Here is a 15,419-nt window from a genome sequence, read left to right on the forward strand (position 1 = left end):
ATCCCCGTCATACAGGGCTCTCAAAGAAGAAATTTAAAAGCCTCTTAAAAGAGAGCTAGAAGAAAAATGGGAGAAAAAAAAGGAAAGCTTTGCAAAGGGTCTGGATAAGTCATATTACTCATTAAAAGATATATCAGATAAATAAATCAAGTCCCTGAAAAACAGAATTAGTGAATTGGAAAAAGAAAATAGCTCCCTAAAAAATAAAATGGGTGAAATGGGGGGAAAAATTCGAGAGAACAAAACATCTCATTTAAAAACTCAAATGGACAATTACAAAAAGAAATTTAGAAAAATAATAAATGAAGAAAATAATTCATTAAAAATCAGAATTGAACAAATGGAAATGAATGACTCAAGGAGACATCAAGAATCAGTCAAGCAAAAATGAAAAAATAGAAAAAAATGTTAAATACATATTTGGGAAAACAACCGACCTGGAAAATAGATCTAGGAGATATAATCTAATGATAACTTGATTTTCTGAAAAACATAATGAAAAAATAGCCTAGACACTACTTTTTAGAAAATCATCACAGAAAACTGCCCAGATGTTATAGAAACAGAAGGTAAAATAGACATTGAAAAAATTCATTGATCACCTACTGAAAGAGATCCCAAAATGAAAACTCCAAGAAATGTGGCTAAATTCCAGAACTATCTCACCAAGGAAAAAATACTGCAAGCAGCTAGAAAAAAAACAATTCAAATACAGAAGAGCCACAAAAAGGATTATCCAAGATCTAGCAGCATCCACATTAAATGATCGAAGGGCCTGGAATCTAATATTCTGAAAGGCTAAGGAACTTAGTATGCATCCAAGAATAAATCAAAATGAGCATTTTTTTTCCAGGGAAGAAGATGGACATTCAATGAAATAGGTGAACTCCATCTATTTCTGATGAAAAAACTGGAACTAAACAAAAAGTTTGACCTCCAAACATAGGACTCAAGAGAAACATAAAAAGGTAAAAAGAAATCTTGGGAACTATATTTCTGTTATGAGTATATATAAAGAATACATGTAAAATTTGTTTTTACGGTTATAATATAAAAAAGAAGAGAGAAGTGGAAAAGTAATGGTATCAGAAAAAGGGAAAAGTGGAAGTACTACATCTCATGATTAGGAAAAGGAAACCTATAATATCTGAGGGAAAGAAGGATGGGGGATGAACATAGTGTAAATCTTACTCTAATCAGAATTGGCACAAAAAGAAAATATTAGACATTTGATTTACAGATAAACTTCTCCTATCTCACTGAAAAGTGGAGGGGAGAAGTAAAAAGGGAAGTAGTAAGCTAAATAGAAGACAATACAGAAATTGTAAGGGAAAGGTTTAAGAAAAGAGGAGAGACTCTAAGGTGAGGAGAGGGATCCTAAAGAGTGAGGGCTGTGTGAGACAAGTGGTGCTCACAAGTTTAATACTGGGGAGGTGGGTAAGAGGGAAAGGAAAGAGAATAGCATAATCTGGGGTTAACAAGATGGCAGGAAATACAGAATTAATAGTTTTAACCATAAATGTGAATAGGGTAAACTCCCCCATAAAGCAGAGGCACATAGCAGACTGCATTAAAAGTCAGAATCTTACAATATGTTGTTTACAGGAAACACACTTGAAGTAGGGGGATACATATAAAGATAAAAGGGTGGAGCAAAATTTACTATGCTTCAGATGAAGTCAAAAAAGCAGAGGTAGCCATCCTGACCTCAGATCAAGCAAAAGCAAAAATTGATCCAATTAAAAGCCATAAGGAAGGGCACTATATCTTGCTAAAGGGTAGCATAGATAATGAAGCAATATCAATATTAAACAAATATACATCAAGTGATGGAGAATCTAAATTTTTAAAAGCCGCAAGAAGAAATAGACAACAAAACTATAATAGTGGGCGATCTCAATCTTGCACCCTCAGAACTAGATAAACCACAAAAAAAAATAAGAAAGAAATTAATGAAGTAAATAGAACACTAGAAAAATTAGGTGTGATAGAGCTTTGGAGAAAATTAAATGGAGGCAGAAAGGAGTGCACTCTCTTTTCAGCAGTTCATGGAACTTACACAAAAATTGATGATGTATTAGGACATAAAGACCTCAAATTCAAATGCAGAAAGGCAGAAATAGTAAATGCATCCTTTTCACATAACAATGCAATAAAAATTGCATTCAATAAAAAGCCATGGGAAAATAGACCAAAAGGTAATTGGAAATTAAATAATCTCATCTTAAAGAATGATTGAGTAAAACAGCAAATCATAGAAACAAATAATAATTTCACCCAATAGAATGAAAATGATGAGACTTTATACCAAAATGTGTGGGATGAAGCCAAAGTGGTAATAAGGGGAAATTTTATATTTCTAGAGTCTTATTTGCATAAAATAGAGAAGGAGAAAATCAATGAATTAGGCTTGGAACTAAAAAAGGTAGAAACCCCCCAGTAAAACATTAAACTTGAAATTCTAAAAATAAAAAGAGACATTAATAAAATTGAAAGTTTAAAAAATTATTGAATTAAGAAAGAAAGCAAATAGTTGATTCTATGAAAAAAAAACAACAAAATAGATAAACGCTTGGTGAATTTGATATGAAAAAAAATCAAATTGTTAGTCTTAAAAATGAAAAGGGAGAACTTGCCACAAATGAAGAAGAAATTAGAGCAATAATTAGGAGTTGCTTTGTGTAATGGGCTGAGGCTTGAGTTGATGCACTGAGGTCCCAAGCACGTGAGGCTAAATAGTAATTGGACTACATTCTATTACTATACATGCTTGGATAAAGAATAGCCCCCGCCCACTCTCTGTGCAAGTCCTGATGTGTTGTATAGGAAATGACGATTTTGGTGGCAGAGAGACAGGAAGAGAGGCTGGAAGAGATTAGCCTGGGTTCTATGCTCATAGCTGCTGGTCGTGTGGCTGCTGGTCTTAGCTAGCTTCTTGACTCAGCTGCACACATTGCTATTGCCCATTCTCTTCCACCTCTGATCTTTCTTCACTGAGAATAAAGATTGATTATTTTCCCCTAACCTGAATTCCTGACTCTGGCTGATTTTAAAATACGTGGTCTTCACAGATTTGCCCAACTTTATGTCAATAAATTTGATAACCTAAGTAAAATGGATAACTACCTCCAAAAATATAGGTTGCCCAGATTAACAGAGGAAAAAGTAAATTGGTTAAATAGTGCCATTTTAGAAAAAGAAAAAGATTAAACTATTAATCAACTCCTTAAGAAAAAGTCACCAGGACTAAAAGGATTTACATGTGAATTCTACCAAATATTTCTTTAAATGTCCAATTAAATCCAATGCTATATAAACTACTTCAAAACAATAGGAATTGAAGGAGTCCTACCAAATTCCTTTTATGGCACAGACAATGTACTGATACTTAAACCAGGTAGGTTGAAAACAGAGAAAGAAAATTACAGACAAATCTCCCTAGTGAACATTGATGCAAAAATCTTAAATAAAATACTAGCAAAAATATTACAGGAAATCATCTCCAAATAATATACCATAACCAAGTAGAATTTATACCAGGAATGCAGAGCTGGTTCAATATTGACATAATTATAACATAATTAATTACATCAAATACCAAATTAACAAAAAAATATGATAATCTCAATAGATGCAGAAAAAGCATTTGATAAAATTCAACAACCATTCCTATTAAAAACAATAAATGGACTTTCCCTTAAAATAGTCAGTAGCATCTATTTAAAACCATCAGTAAGCATCATATGTAATGGTGATAAACTGGATCCATTCCCAATAAAATCTGGAGTGAAACAAGGTTGCCCATTATCACCATTACTATTCCGTATTATAATAGAAATGCTAGTTTCAACAATAAGAGATGAAAAAGAGATTAAAAGAATTAGAGTAGGTAATGAGGAAACCAAATTATTACTCTTAGTAGATTATATGATTCTACTACACAGATCCTACTAAAAAGCTATTAGAAATAAGCCACAACTATAGCAAAGTTGCAGGATAAAAAATCCAAAAAAATTCCTCAGCATTTTTATACATCATCAACAAAATCCAATAGCAAAAGATACAAAGATAAATTCCATTTAAAATAGCTTTCAATATTATAAAATATTTGGGAATCTATTTGCCAAAGGAACGTCAAGAATTATATGAGCAAAACTACAAACACTTTCCAAAAAGATAACATTTAACATATATGGGACTACCCGCCATCTAGAGAAAGGGATGGAGGGAAGGAAGGGAAAGGTTGAAATAGAAGTTTTTGCAAGGGTCAATGTTGAAAAATTACCCATACATATGTGTTGTATATTTTTTAAAAAATTAATTAAAAAAAAAGAAAAAAAATGCAAGCTTGGTTCAGATTACTATCTAATAGCTGTCCATCCTTTTGCCTTATTTACCAATGTTTTGCCAGAAGGTAGAAGAGAGAATGGTACCCTTGTCATGTAACTCAGTGTGGTTGCCCATAGCCTTTAGATAAATGACTACAATAAAGTATTTATCCAGCCTCATCTGCTGACTTAAACTGTTCTGTTGTTGGGATTTCATGACTTCAAAATGAATTGTGATCAATAATAGTTTAAAAAAATGTGACCTTTGGCAACAACTTCCTTTTGGGAAGGCTAGAATAGTAGGAAAATAATATACTGTGAGAGATAAGAAATTAAAGATCACAACAACATAATATAAAAATTTGAAAAGATTAACTCGGATTAATATTCAATATTGTTTAAGAAGCAAGCAAATATAACAAATAAAAGAGGGACCTAGATGTCAGAAGGATGTAAAATTAATGTTTTAACATGCTATCTGGGACATCATCTTCATAGAATTGTCTTTTCAGTGTCCCCAATGCTATTAAGTTTAAATAGAAATATGTCTCAAAAAAATTTACTATTTGACAAAAACTGCTGGGAAAATTGGTAATTAGTATGGCAAAAAGTAGGCATGGACCAACACTTAACACCATATGCCAAGATGAGATAAAAACCTCTTCATGATTTAGATATAAAGAATGGGATTATAAATAAATTAGAAGAACATAGGATAGTTTACCTCTCAGACTTGTGGAGGAGGAAGGAATTTGTGACCAAAGTAACTAGAGATCATTATTGATCACAAAATAGAAAATTTTGTTTATATCAAGTTAAAAAGCTTTTGTATAAACAAAACTAATGCAGACAAGATTAGAAGGGAAGCAATAAACTGGGAAAACATTTTTACAGTTAAAGGTCCTGATAAAGGCTTCATTTTCAAAATATATAGATAATTGCCTCTAATTTATAAGAAATCAAGCCTTTCTCCAATTGATAGATGGTCAAAGGATATGAACAGACGATTCTCAGCTGAAGAAGTTGAAATTATTTCTAGCCATATGAAAAGATGCTCTAAGTCATTATTAATCAGAGAAATGCAAATTAAGACAACTCTGAGATACCACTACACTCCGGTCAGACTGGCTAGAATGACAGGGAAAGATAATGCAAAATGTTAGAGGGGATGTTGGAAAACAGGGACATTTAATACATTGTTGGTGGAATTGTGAATATATCCAACTATTCTGGAGAGCAATCTGGAACTATGCTCAAAAAGTTATTAAACTATGCATACCCCTTGATCCAGCACTGTTACTATTGGGTTCATATCCCAAAGAGATATTAAAGAAGGGAAATGTGCAAAAATGTCTGTGACAGCCCTTTTTATAGTGGCTAAAACCTGGAAATTGAATGGTACCCATTAATTGGAGAATGAGTAAATTATGGTATATGAATATTATGGAATATTATTGTTCTACAAGAAATAACCAGCAGGATCAATACAGTGAGGCTTGGAGAGACTTACATGAACTGATGCTAAGTGAAATTAGCAGAACCAGGACATCATTATACACTTCAACAACGATACTATAGGATGGTCAATTCTGATGAAAGTGGCTATCTTTGGCAATGAGAGGATTCAATTCAGTTACAATTGATCAGTGATGAACAGAAACAGCTACACCTAGCAAAAGAAATGTGTGGACTGATTGAATTTTTATTTTTCTTCCTTACCTTTCTAAATCTGATTTTTCTTGTGCAACAAGAGAATTTCCATTAAATATTTTAAAGTGATAAATAAGATGTATGTTCTCACTTATCTCTTAATTCTATTTTTTTTCTTGAATTGCTACCAGATTTTGGTTTTGTTTTTAAATTGATTTGAAGCATAAGTTCTGCTCCATTCTTGTACATTTTTGCTGTAATTCTATCAATCTCAAGCATATTTCTTTTAAACATCATCTTGTAGAATTCTGGTCTTTGATTCAGTTTGGTTTTTGCTTTAGTTTATGGGAGAATTCATCCTAGTTACAGCCACAATGATGATTTTTATCTATGTGCTTCCCACCATCTTGTTTTTCTTTTTGTTTATTCTCTCTCTCCTTTCCCCATTTTCCTCCTTAACAGTATTTTACTTCTACCTATCACCTCTCTCAGTCTCCCCTCTGGTCAATGGAGGGTGTTTGTTTTCTTAGGCACATATATGTTTACATATATTTTTGTGTCTGGAAATATTTTGTAGTATATGGAGGTTCTTGACGCTGGAGTTTGTTAGTTTCCCTAGCTATGCTGAAGCATCCTGTGCGTGTACAAGATGGGGGAGTGCCCTGTTTAGCTTTTGTCTGCTCACTACACTGGCACCTCTTGCTGGTTTATTGAGGTGGATCTTGCTGCTGACTTGCTGGTTATTTCCTGTCCTGAACTAATCTCTTCTTTTTCCCAAGTGAATAGAATTTTTTTAATGATCTTCCCAGTTTCTTGGGCTAAAAATTTGTCCCACTCTATATTTTTCATAGTTCTTCTATTCCAGGACTTGTTTTATGGCACTGTTTTATGACAGTTTGTAGACAAATATGAGAGTTATGATAACTTACTGTATACTGCTTCATCTTGGCTTCCAGTAGTCCTCAATCCTATTTGTCCCCAAAGAAGGCTTCCCCCAAGAAGAATAATGCTATTGTTCTTCCGTAATCATTCCAATAATCTTCTATACAACTTGTTGCTATGTAGTTATTTGCATGTTTTCTTTTCAATTAGACTATTAGCTCCTTGAGAATGGGAATCATCTTTTATCATTTTTTTGTTGTTTACAACACATAACAATATGACTGACACATGATAGACACTTAATGTTTAGCACCAGATTGACTTTAGTCTTGTTCTTAATGAGTACTAGTTCATCAAATAATTTTAAGATCCAGAATGGTCTGGTACATAGAGTATGGTTTGAAAATCAAATGACTTGAAATGTCAGCCTCAACTAAGCACTCTGTCAACGGGAGAAGTTGAATTTTAATCTGTTTGAGTTCTGGTTCAAGTTACAATTAAACTAAAGAATAATTATGTGACTTTTGAAATTCTATAAATACTGTGTATGTTTCCTCTTACCACAAAACTATATTTCATTGGTAATTTAATGAAACATTTTAAAGCATTTTTATGAAAAGCTGAAAATAAATGTAATGCAGATAAATGCTCCACAATAAATGTATTATTGTGGAGATTGGTTAATTTTCTGAACAGATATGTCTTGGGCACCTGATATGTTCCACTTATAACTGAGGTTTCAAGTCCATTTTCATGGACTTGGCTCATTGACTAATAATGAGAACTGAGAATTTCTGAGGGTGGAGACAAGATGGCAGTAAAATTGGGAAGCTGCTTGAGCTCTCCCAGTTTCCTTCAAAAACCACATGAAGCCAAGCCTATGAATAGAGTCTCATGGAATGAAATCACTCTCCAACTCATGATAGACTTGGAAAAACTTCAAGAAAAGTCCCTTTGCCTAGAATGAAAAGGGTAATCAGTCCAGGTCAGATAGACTTTAGGAAAGGTGAAGAAAGGTTCTAAATCACAGTAAATCTGCAACTAAGACTCTCAGTTCTGCCTCAGTAGAGCAGCAAATCAATGGGGGAGCTTCCAGTCCCACTTCAAAGCCAAACTCTGAGAAAACAGCATGTTTCCTGAACAGAGCAGTCAAAGCCATCCCCTATAAACGCAAAAAGCCCCTGTACTCAAAATCAAATCTCAGAGTTGCACAGGAAGATCAGGACAGTGCCTCCATTTACCCCAGAGCAGAGCTCCACATTAAAATTGAAAAAAGAGGAACTACAAAAAGAAGAGAAAAGAAAAGAAAAGAGCAGACCAAAACACAAACTCAGAAAAGAACAGAATGTCCACAGAAGGAATCTCAAAAAGTGATATAAATTGGCCTCAAGGTCAAAGATATTTCTTGGAAATGCTTATAAAAGACTTCAAAAGGCAAACAAGAGAAAAAGAGTAAAACAAGAGAAAAAGAATAAAGAATGAAAAAGCAAATGAGAGGTGTGAATGAGAGAGTCAACAGTTTGGAAAATGAAGCAGAAAAATTGTCTGAAGAAAACAATTTCTTAAAGAGTTGAATAAAACAAATGGGAAAAGAGAAACAAAAGCTAACTGAAGAAAGTCACACATTAAAAACTAGAATAGTGCAAACTGAAGCTAATGACTTTGTGAGATATCAAGAATCAGTACTATAGACTAAAAAGAATGGAAAAAATGGAAGAAAATGTGAAATTTCTCACTGGTAAAACAGCAGATCTGGAAAATATATACAGAAGAGACAGTCTAAAAATTATTGGTCTAGCTGAACACCATGACCAAAAAAAAAAAAAAAAAAAAAAAAAAAAAAAAAAAAAAAAAAAAAAAAAAAAAAAAAAAAAAAAAAAAAAAAAAAAAAAAAAAAAAAAAAAAAAAAAGAGCCTGTAAAGCATTCTACAAGAGATTTTTGAGGAGAAATAATGATTGAAAGATTCCATCATTCAACTCCAAAAAGAGATTTTACAAGGAAAACCCCAAGGAAAATTACTGCAAACTTCAAAATTATAATATCAAGGAAAAAAGTACTGCAAGCTGCCAGATTAAAAAAAAAAAAAAAAAGGATCAACAGTCAGGATTATTCAGGATCTGGCAGCTTCTACAATCAAGGATATTCCAGATATTTCAAGGAAGGCAAAGTTCCTGGGGTTACAACCAATAATTAAATACCCAGCTAGATCCAGCTTCATCTTTCACAGGAAGAGATGGAGGTTCAATGAAGTTCATTTCTATTCAATCATTTCTATTTAAAAAAATGAAACAGAAAATTTGACCTACAAATACAGGACTGAAGAGTGGCATAGAAGGTAATATTTATATAAAATAAATTATTTTAATTTAAAATGTATACTATTTACATCCCTATATGGGAAAACAATATCTGTAACTCTTGAGAATCATATCTGGGACAGACAAAAGGGTACATCAGATGGACTGAGAGGGTGGTTGAGGGTGAGGGGTTGGAAAAAATCTGTACTAGAAAATGAGGAAAGGGTAGGTATAATAGGATGATTAATTAACATGGAGAGGTGTATAAGACCTATTATAATCTAGGGAAAGAAAGGAGGGGCATGAGCATTGTCTGAAGCTTCAACTTATCAGTTTCAGCTTTATGAGGAAAAATATAACCATTCACTTACACACAGAAATGCATCTAACCCTCTAAACAAGTAAGAAGAGAAAAAGAGAAAAAAAAGAGGGATAAAATAGAAGGGAGGTCAAAAACAGTAGCAAAAAATATTAGAGGAGGGGGAATAGATGACAGAAAATAAGGAAGTGAGTGGAATGGGTTAAAAAAACAACTATGAGAAGGAGGAGGGGTGATAGAAGATAAGGTAGTGGGAGGGTGAGTTTTAAAAAAAAAACACAATTGGCTGAGGACAGAGTGAAAAAAAAAAAGAACAAAAATATATATAAGGGAAATAGGATGGAGGGAAACAGAAAGCTGATATTCATAACTGGAAATGTGAAGGGATTGAACCCTCCCATAAAACAGAAACAAATAGCAGAGTGGATTAAAAACAGAATCCCATAATATGTTGTTTACAAGAAACACATTTCATAAAGAGAGACTCAAGGTATAAGGCTGAAAAAGAATTTCTTATGTTTCAATTGAAGTAAAAAAAAATCAGAAGTAAGCATTTCTAAATTCAGATAAAGCAAAAGTTAAAATATATCTTATTAAAAGATACAAGAGAGAAAGAACATCTTGATAAAGGATACCACAAATATTAAAGTAGTAAGAATACTAAATGTGTATGTACCAAATAGAGCAGGCAAATTCCTAGAGAAGATTTTAAGACAGTTATATAAAGAAATATAGGGCAAAACTATTCTAGTGGGGCACATTAATCTTCCCCTGGCAGAATAAGACAAATATATCCACAAAGTAAACAAGAAAGAAACTAGGAAGTTTAACAGCATCCTAGGAAACCTAAATATGGTACACCTCTGAGAAAAAAAATTGCATAGGAACAAAAATAAATACAATTTTCTTAGTAGTAAAGGGAATTTATACAAAAATTGACCACACTATTAATTTATTACAATTATATAATTATATTATATATAATATAATTATATTATATTAAATTAATTAATTTAATGAGAACTAGCAAAACCTCATAATTAAATGCAAAAAAAGCAAAAATAGCAAATGCTTCCTTTTCATGCGACAATGAATAAAAGTTACATTCAATGAAGGGCCAGTGAAAGACAGAATAAAAACCAATTGGAAATGAAATAATTGATCACAGAAATAATCCATAATTTCATCTAAGAAAATGACAGTAATGAGACAACATATCAGAACATAGGGGATGAAGGCAAAGCAATTCTTAGGGGAAATCTTATCTCTCTAAATAGCTACATGAATAAAATTCAAAAAGAGGAAATCAATGAATTAGGCATGTAACTAAAGTTAGAAAAAAAGAATTAAATTCCCCAATTAAATACCAAATTATAAAATTTGAAACTAAGAAAATTATTGAACTAATAAATCAAACTAAGAGTTGCTTTCATGAAAAAAAATAACAATATAGATAAACTTTTGGTTGATATGATCAGAAAAAGGAAAGGAAAAAAAATCACCAGCATCAAAAATTAAAAGGTAAACTTAGCACCCATGAAGAAGAAATTAAAGAAAACAATTAGGAACTATTTCACCCAACTCAATGACAGCAATTCTGACAATCTAACTGAAATAGATGATTATTTACAAGAATTTAAATTGCCAAGGTTAACAGAAGAGAAAATAAAATACTTAAATCTTTCCATTTAAAAAAAGAAAGAAATTGAAAAAATCATTAATGAACCCCTTAAGAAAAAAATCTCCAGGGCCATATGGATTTACAAGTTCATTCTATCAAACATTAAAGAACAATTAATCCCAATACTGTGTAGGTAAAGAAGGGCTACTGCTAAATTCCTTCTATGACATAAATATGGCATTGATATCTAAACCAGGAAGAGCCAAAACAGAGAAAGAAAATTACAGACCAATCTCCCAAATGAATATTGATACAAAAAAAATTAAAATAAAATATTAGCAAAGAAACTACAGCAACTTATCACAAGGATAATACACTATGACCAAGTGGGATTTATAACAGGAATGCAGGAATGGTTCAATATCAGGAAATCTATTACATTAATTAACCATGCCAATAACAAATCCAATAGAAATTACATGATCACCTCAATAGATGCAGAAAAGGCTTTTTACAAAATACAGCATTCCTTCCTATTAAAAACAATAAAGAGTACAGGTAGAAAGGAAACTTTTCTTAAAATAATAAGCAATATCTCTCTAAAACCTACAAAAAGCCCTATTTGTAATGAAGAAAAACTGGCTGCATTCTCATCAAGATCAGTGTTGATAGAAGGATGCACATTTTCATCATTATTTAAAAAAAAAGTTTTTTTTTTAAATATTGTACTAGAAATGTTAGCTTTATCAATAAGAAAAGAAAAAGAAATTAAAGCAATTGGAATAAGATATGCAATGAGAAAATAAAACTATTATTCTCTGTAGGTGATATGATGACATACTTAGAGAATTCAAGAAAATCATCCAAAATGCAACTGGAAACAATTCACAACTTTATGCAGGATACATACAAAATAAACCCATAGAAATCATTAGCATTATATATATATATATATATATATATATATATATATAATGCTAATGATTTCTATATCATATATATATAATGCTAATGATTTCTATATCATATATATATATATATATATATATATATATATATGACAAAGCCCATCACCAAGAGATAAATGATAGAAAGAGAAATTCTTTTTAATATTATTGTAGACAAAATCAAATATTGGGGGGTCCATCTGCCAAGTCAAACCCAAGAACTATATGAACACAATTACAAAACACTTCTCCCACAAATAAAATCAGATTTAAATAATTGGGAAAATATCAATCATTCATGTCTAGGCTGAGCTAATATAATAAAAATGAAAATTCTGCTTAAATTATATATTTGTTCACTGCTATGCCAATCAAACTGCTTAAACATTTTTTAAAAAACTAGAAAAAATAATAACAAAATTCCTCTAGAGGAACAAAAGATCAAGAATTTCAAAGGAATTAGTGGGGGAAAGGATGGTGGTTTAGTAGTACCAAATCTAAAACTATATTCTTAAGCAGCAGTCATCAAAACAATTTGGTATGGGCTAAAAAATAGAGTGGTGGATCAGTGAAACAGATTATATGTAAACGACACAATAATCAAGGTCTATATCAGTCTAGCATTTCATAAAACCCCAAACTCCAACTTCTGGAATAAGATGTCACTGTTTCACAAAAATTTCTTGGAAAACTGGAAAATAATGTCAGAAACTCAGCATAGACTTATATCTCACATCTCATATCAAAATATTGTCAAAATATAAATATGATTTAGGGCATACAAGATGATACCATAAGCAACTATAGGAGAACAAAGCATGGTTTACCTATCAAATCTTTAGATAAGGGGAAAATTTATGATCAAAGAAGAAGTAGAGAACACTATGAAAAGCACAACGGACAACTTTGATTACATTAAATTAAAAATTTTTTGCACAAAGAAAACTAAACCAAACAAAAGACAAAAAAGATTAAAAGGAAAGTACAAAGCTGGGGGAAATTTTACAGCCAAATATTTCTGATAAAGGTCTCATTTCTAAAATATATAAAGAACTGTGTCAAATCTATAAGAATACAAATCATTTCTCAATTGAAAAATGGCAAAGGTTATAAACAGGCAATTTTCAGATGATAAAACTAAAGCCATGTATACTTATATGAAAAAAAAAATGTTCTAAAACACTATTGATTAGAGAAATAAAATTAATTCAACTTTGAGGTACCACTTCATACCTCTCAGATTGGCTAAGATGACAGGAAAAAAGATAACAACAAATGTTCAAGGGGAGTGTGAAAACCTGGGCACTAATGCATTAGTGGTGGAGTTGTGAAATGATCCAACCATTTTGGAGAGCAATCTGTAACTATGCCCAAAAGTCTATGAAGCTATGTATTCCTTTGAGATAACAATGCCATTACTGGATCTGTATTGGATCTGTATTCTAAGGAAACTGTACAAGAGGGAAAAGAACCTACATGTCCAAAAATTTTTTTGCAGATCCTTTTGTGGTAGCAAAGAATTGGAAAATAAGAGGATGCCTATCCACTGGGGAATCGCTGAATAAGTTGTGTTGCATAAAGGTAATGGAATATTATTTTTCAATAACAAAGATGAAGAAGGCCTGGAAAGATTAGAGATTACATAAACTAATACTAGGAAAACCAAGCAAAACTAGGAATTCATTGTATACAATAACAAGAATGTATAATGATCAACTATTAAAGGCTTGATTCTTCTCAGTGGTTCAGTATTCCAAACAATCCCAATAGACTTTGGAGAGAAAAATGTCATCTGCATCCAGAAAAGAACAAAGGAGACTGAACGTAAATTAACACATGCTATGTTCAGTTCTTTTTTTTTTTTTAATCTCTCCCATGGCTTTTCCCTTCTGTTCTGATTTTTCTTACCCAACATGATTCATAAAGTAATGTAAATTAAAAATAAATAAACTTACTACAATACAAAAATAAAAATAAAATAAAAATAAGAATGAGAACTGAGTGATATTTACCTTCTTGGTGGAAGAAGTTGGCAAGATATTGGGAGAAGAAAAATTCTAAGCTTCTGGCTTTGACACAAAATACACCATTTCTAGGTTTACTTAAAAGAGTTTCCTTGAGAGAGAAAAAACTTCAGGAAGAAATCAACAAGGAGAGAAACTGGCAACTTCTATGATGTCTGTATGTTTTAGCTTACAGTAAAAATAACTTGAATTATCCCTTGAGTGAATTTGATGACTCACTCTTTCTTATATTTGAGCCCTTCCCATTGGGAGAGCTCATTCTTATTCAATAATATTCACTATATTCTAATTCCTATAAACTCTTTGCTCTCTGCTTTGACAGATAAGTTTAATGATCTTCACTAGTATTTGTACAAAGAATATAAAGCTTTTGGTCTTAAATATTGAGATATTCCTTTTCTGTTAAGGGATAGATAATGATGAGGAGAATATCCTGTGCTTCAACATTATTCTTCATTGACTGCCCCTATTTAGGAGGAAAGATAGTTTTACATCAGTACTCTGGTAAATAGAAATCATAATGGCCATTTTCACAGCTTCGAGTATATTTTTTCCTTTCATGGTAGGAATCAGATTCTTAGGAAAACAATGAGTGACAGAGATGTTAGAATTTTCTAATTATGTCTGCGTAAATCATACTTGAACATATTCATATGATTATCCATATCCATATCATGATGAACTCATGAAGGACTTTACATAGGCATTTTTTTAAATTTTCATATATCTTTGAAAATGTTCTTATTAAGTTGTAATTTGTAATTGTCTCAGTGGTGACTTACTTGGGAACCAGCAGACTCCTATCATATACATATATAGCTGGAAGAACCATCAGATATTATTTAGATTGAGCTATTTATTTTTTAAGCAAAGAAACTGAAACCTAGGGTTATGATATAGGATAAAACAGCAAAGACAGGATTTATGGCTATATGCTTTAGTAAAAAAACATAATTCTCTTTCTCTTTTATCATCATCTTTCAAATCTTCACCACTCCCATAGTTTTTATTTTGACTCTAACATATTTTAGCAGAATGACCTTTGACAGACTCCTAATATCTTGTATATTCTTTCTCATTTGAAAAATAAAGAGTATGTTAATATAATAACAAAAGTCAAAAACAAATAAAATAGAAAAAGAAATTCCATCTTAAGCAAAAATGAATATTTATTGAGGATTTCCCTTTACATCACATAAAATATTAGCCTAAATGCCAACCCAGAGAATTGGTTAAAGAATTAAACAACTGGGGGGAAAGCCAAGATGGTGGAGAGAAGACAAGACTTTCTGTGATCTACTCTGACTTTCTCCCAAACTACAGCAGATTAAGCCTCTAAGCTGGTTTTGG

Source organism: Sarcophilus harrisii, chromosome 1 (genome assembly GCF_902635505.1).
Source record: "Sarcophilus harrisii chromosome 1, mSarHar1.11, whole genome shotgun sequence".
Taxonomy (NCBI): Eukaryota; Metazoa; Chordata; class Mammalia; order Dasyuromorphia; family Dasyuridae; genus Sarcophilus; species Sarcophilus harrisii.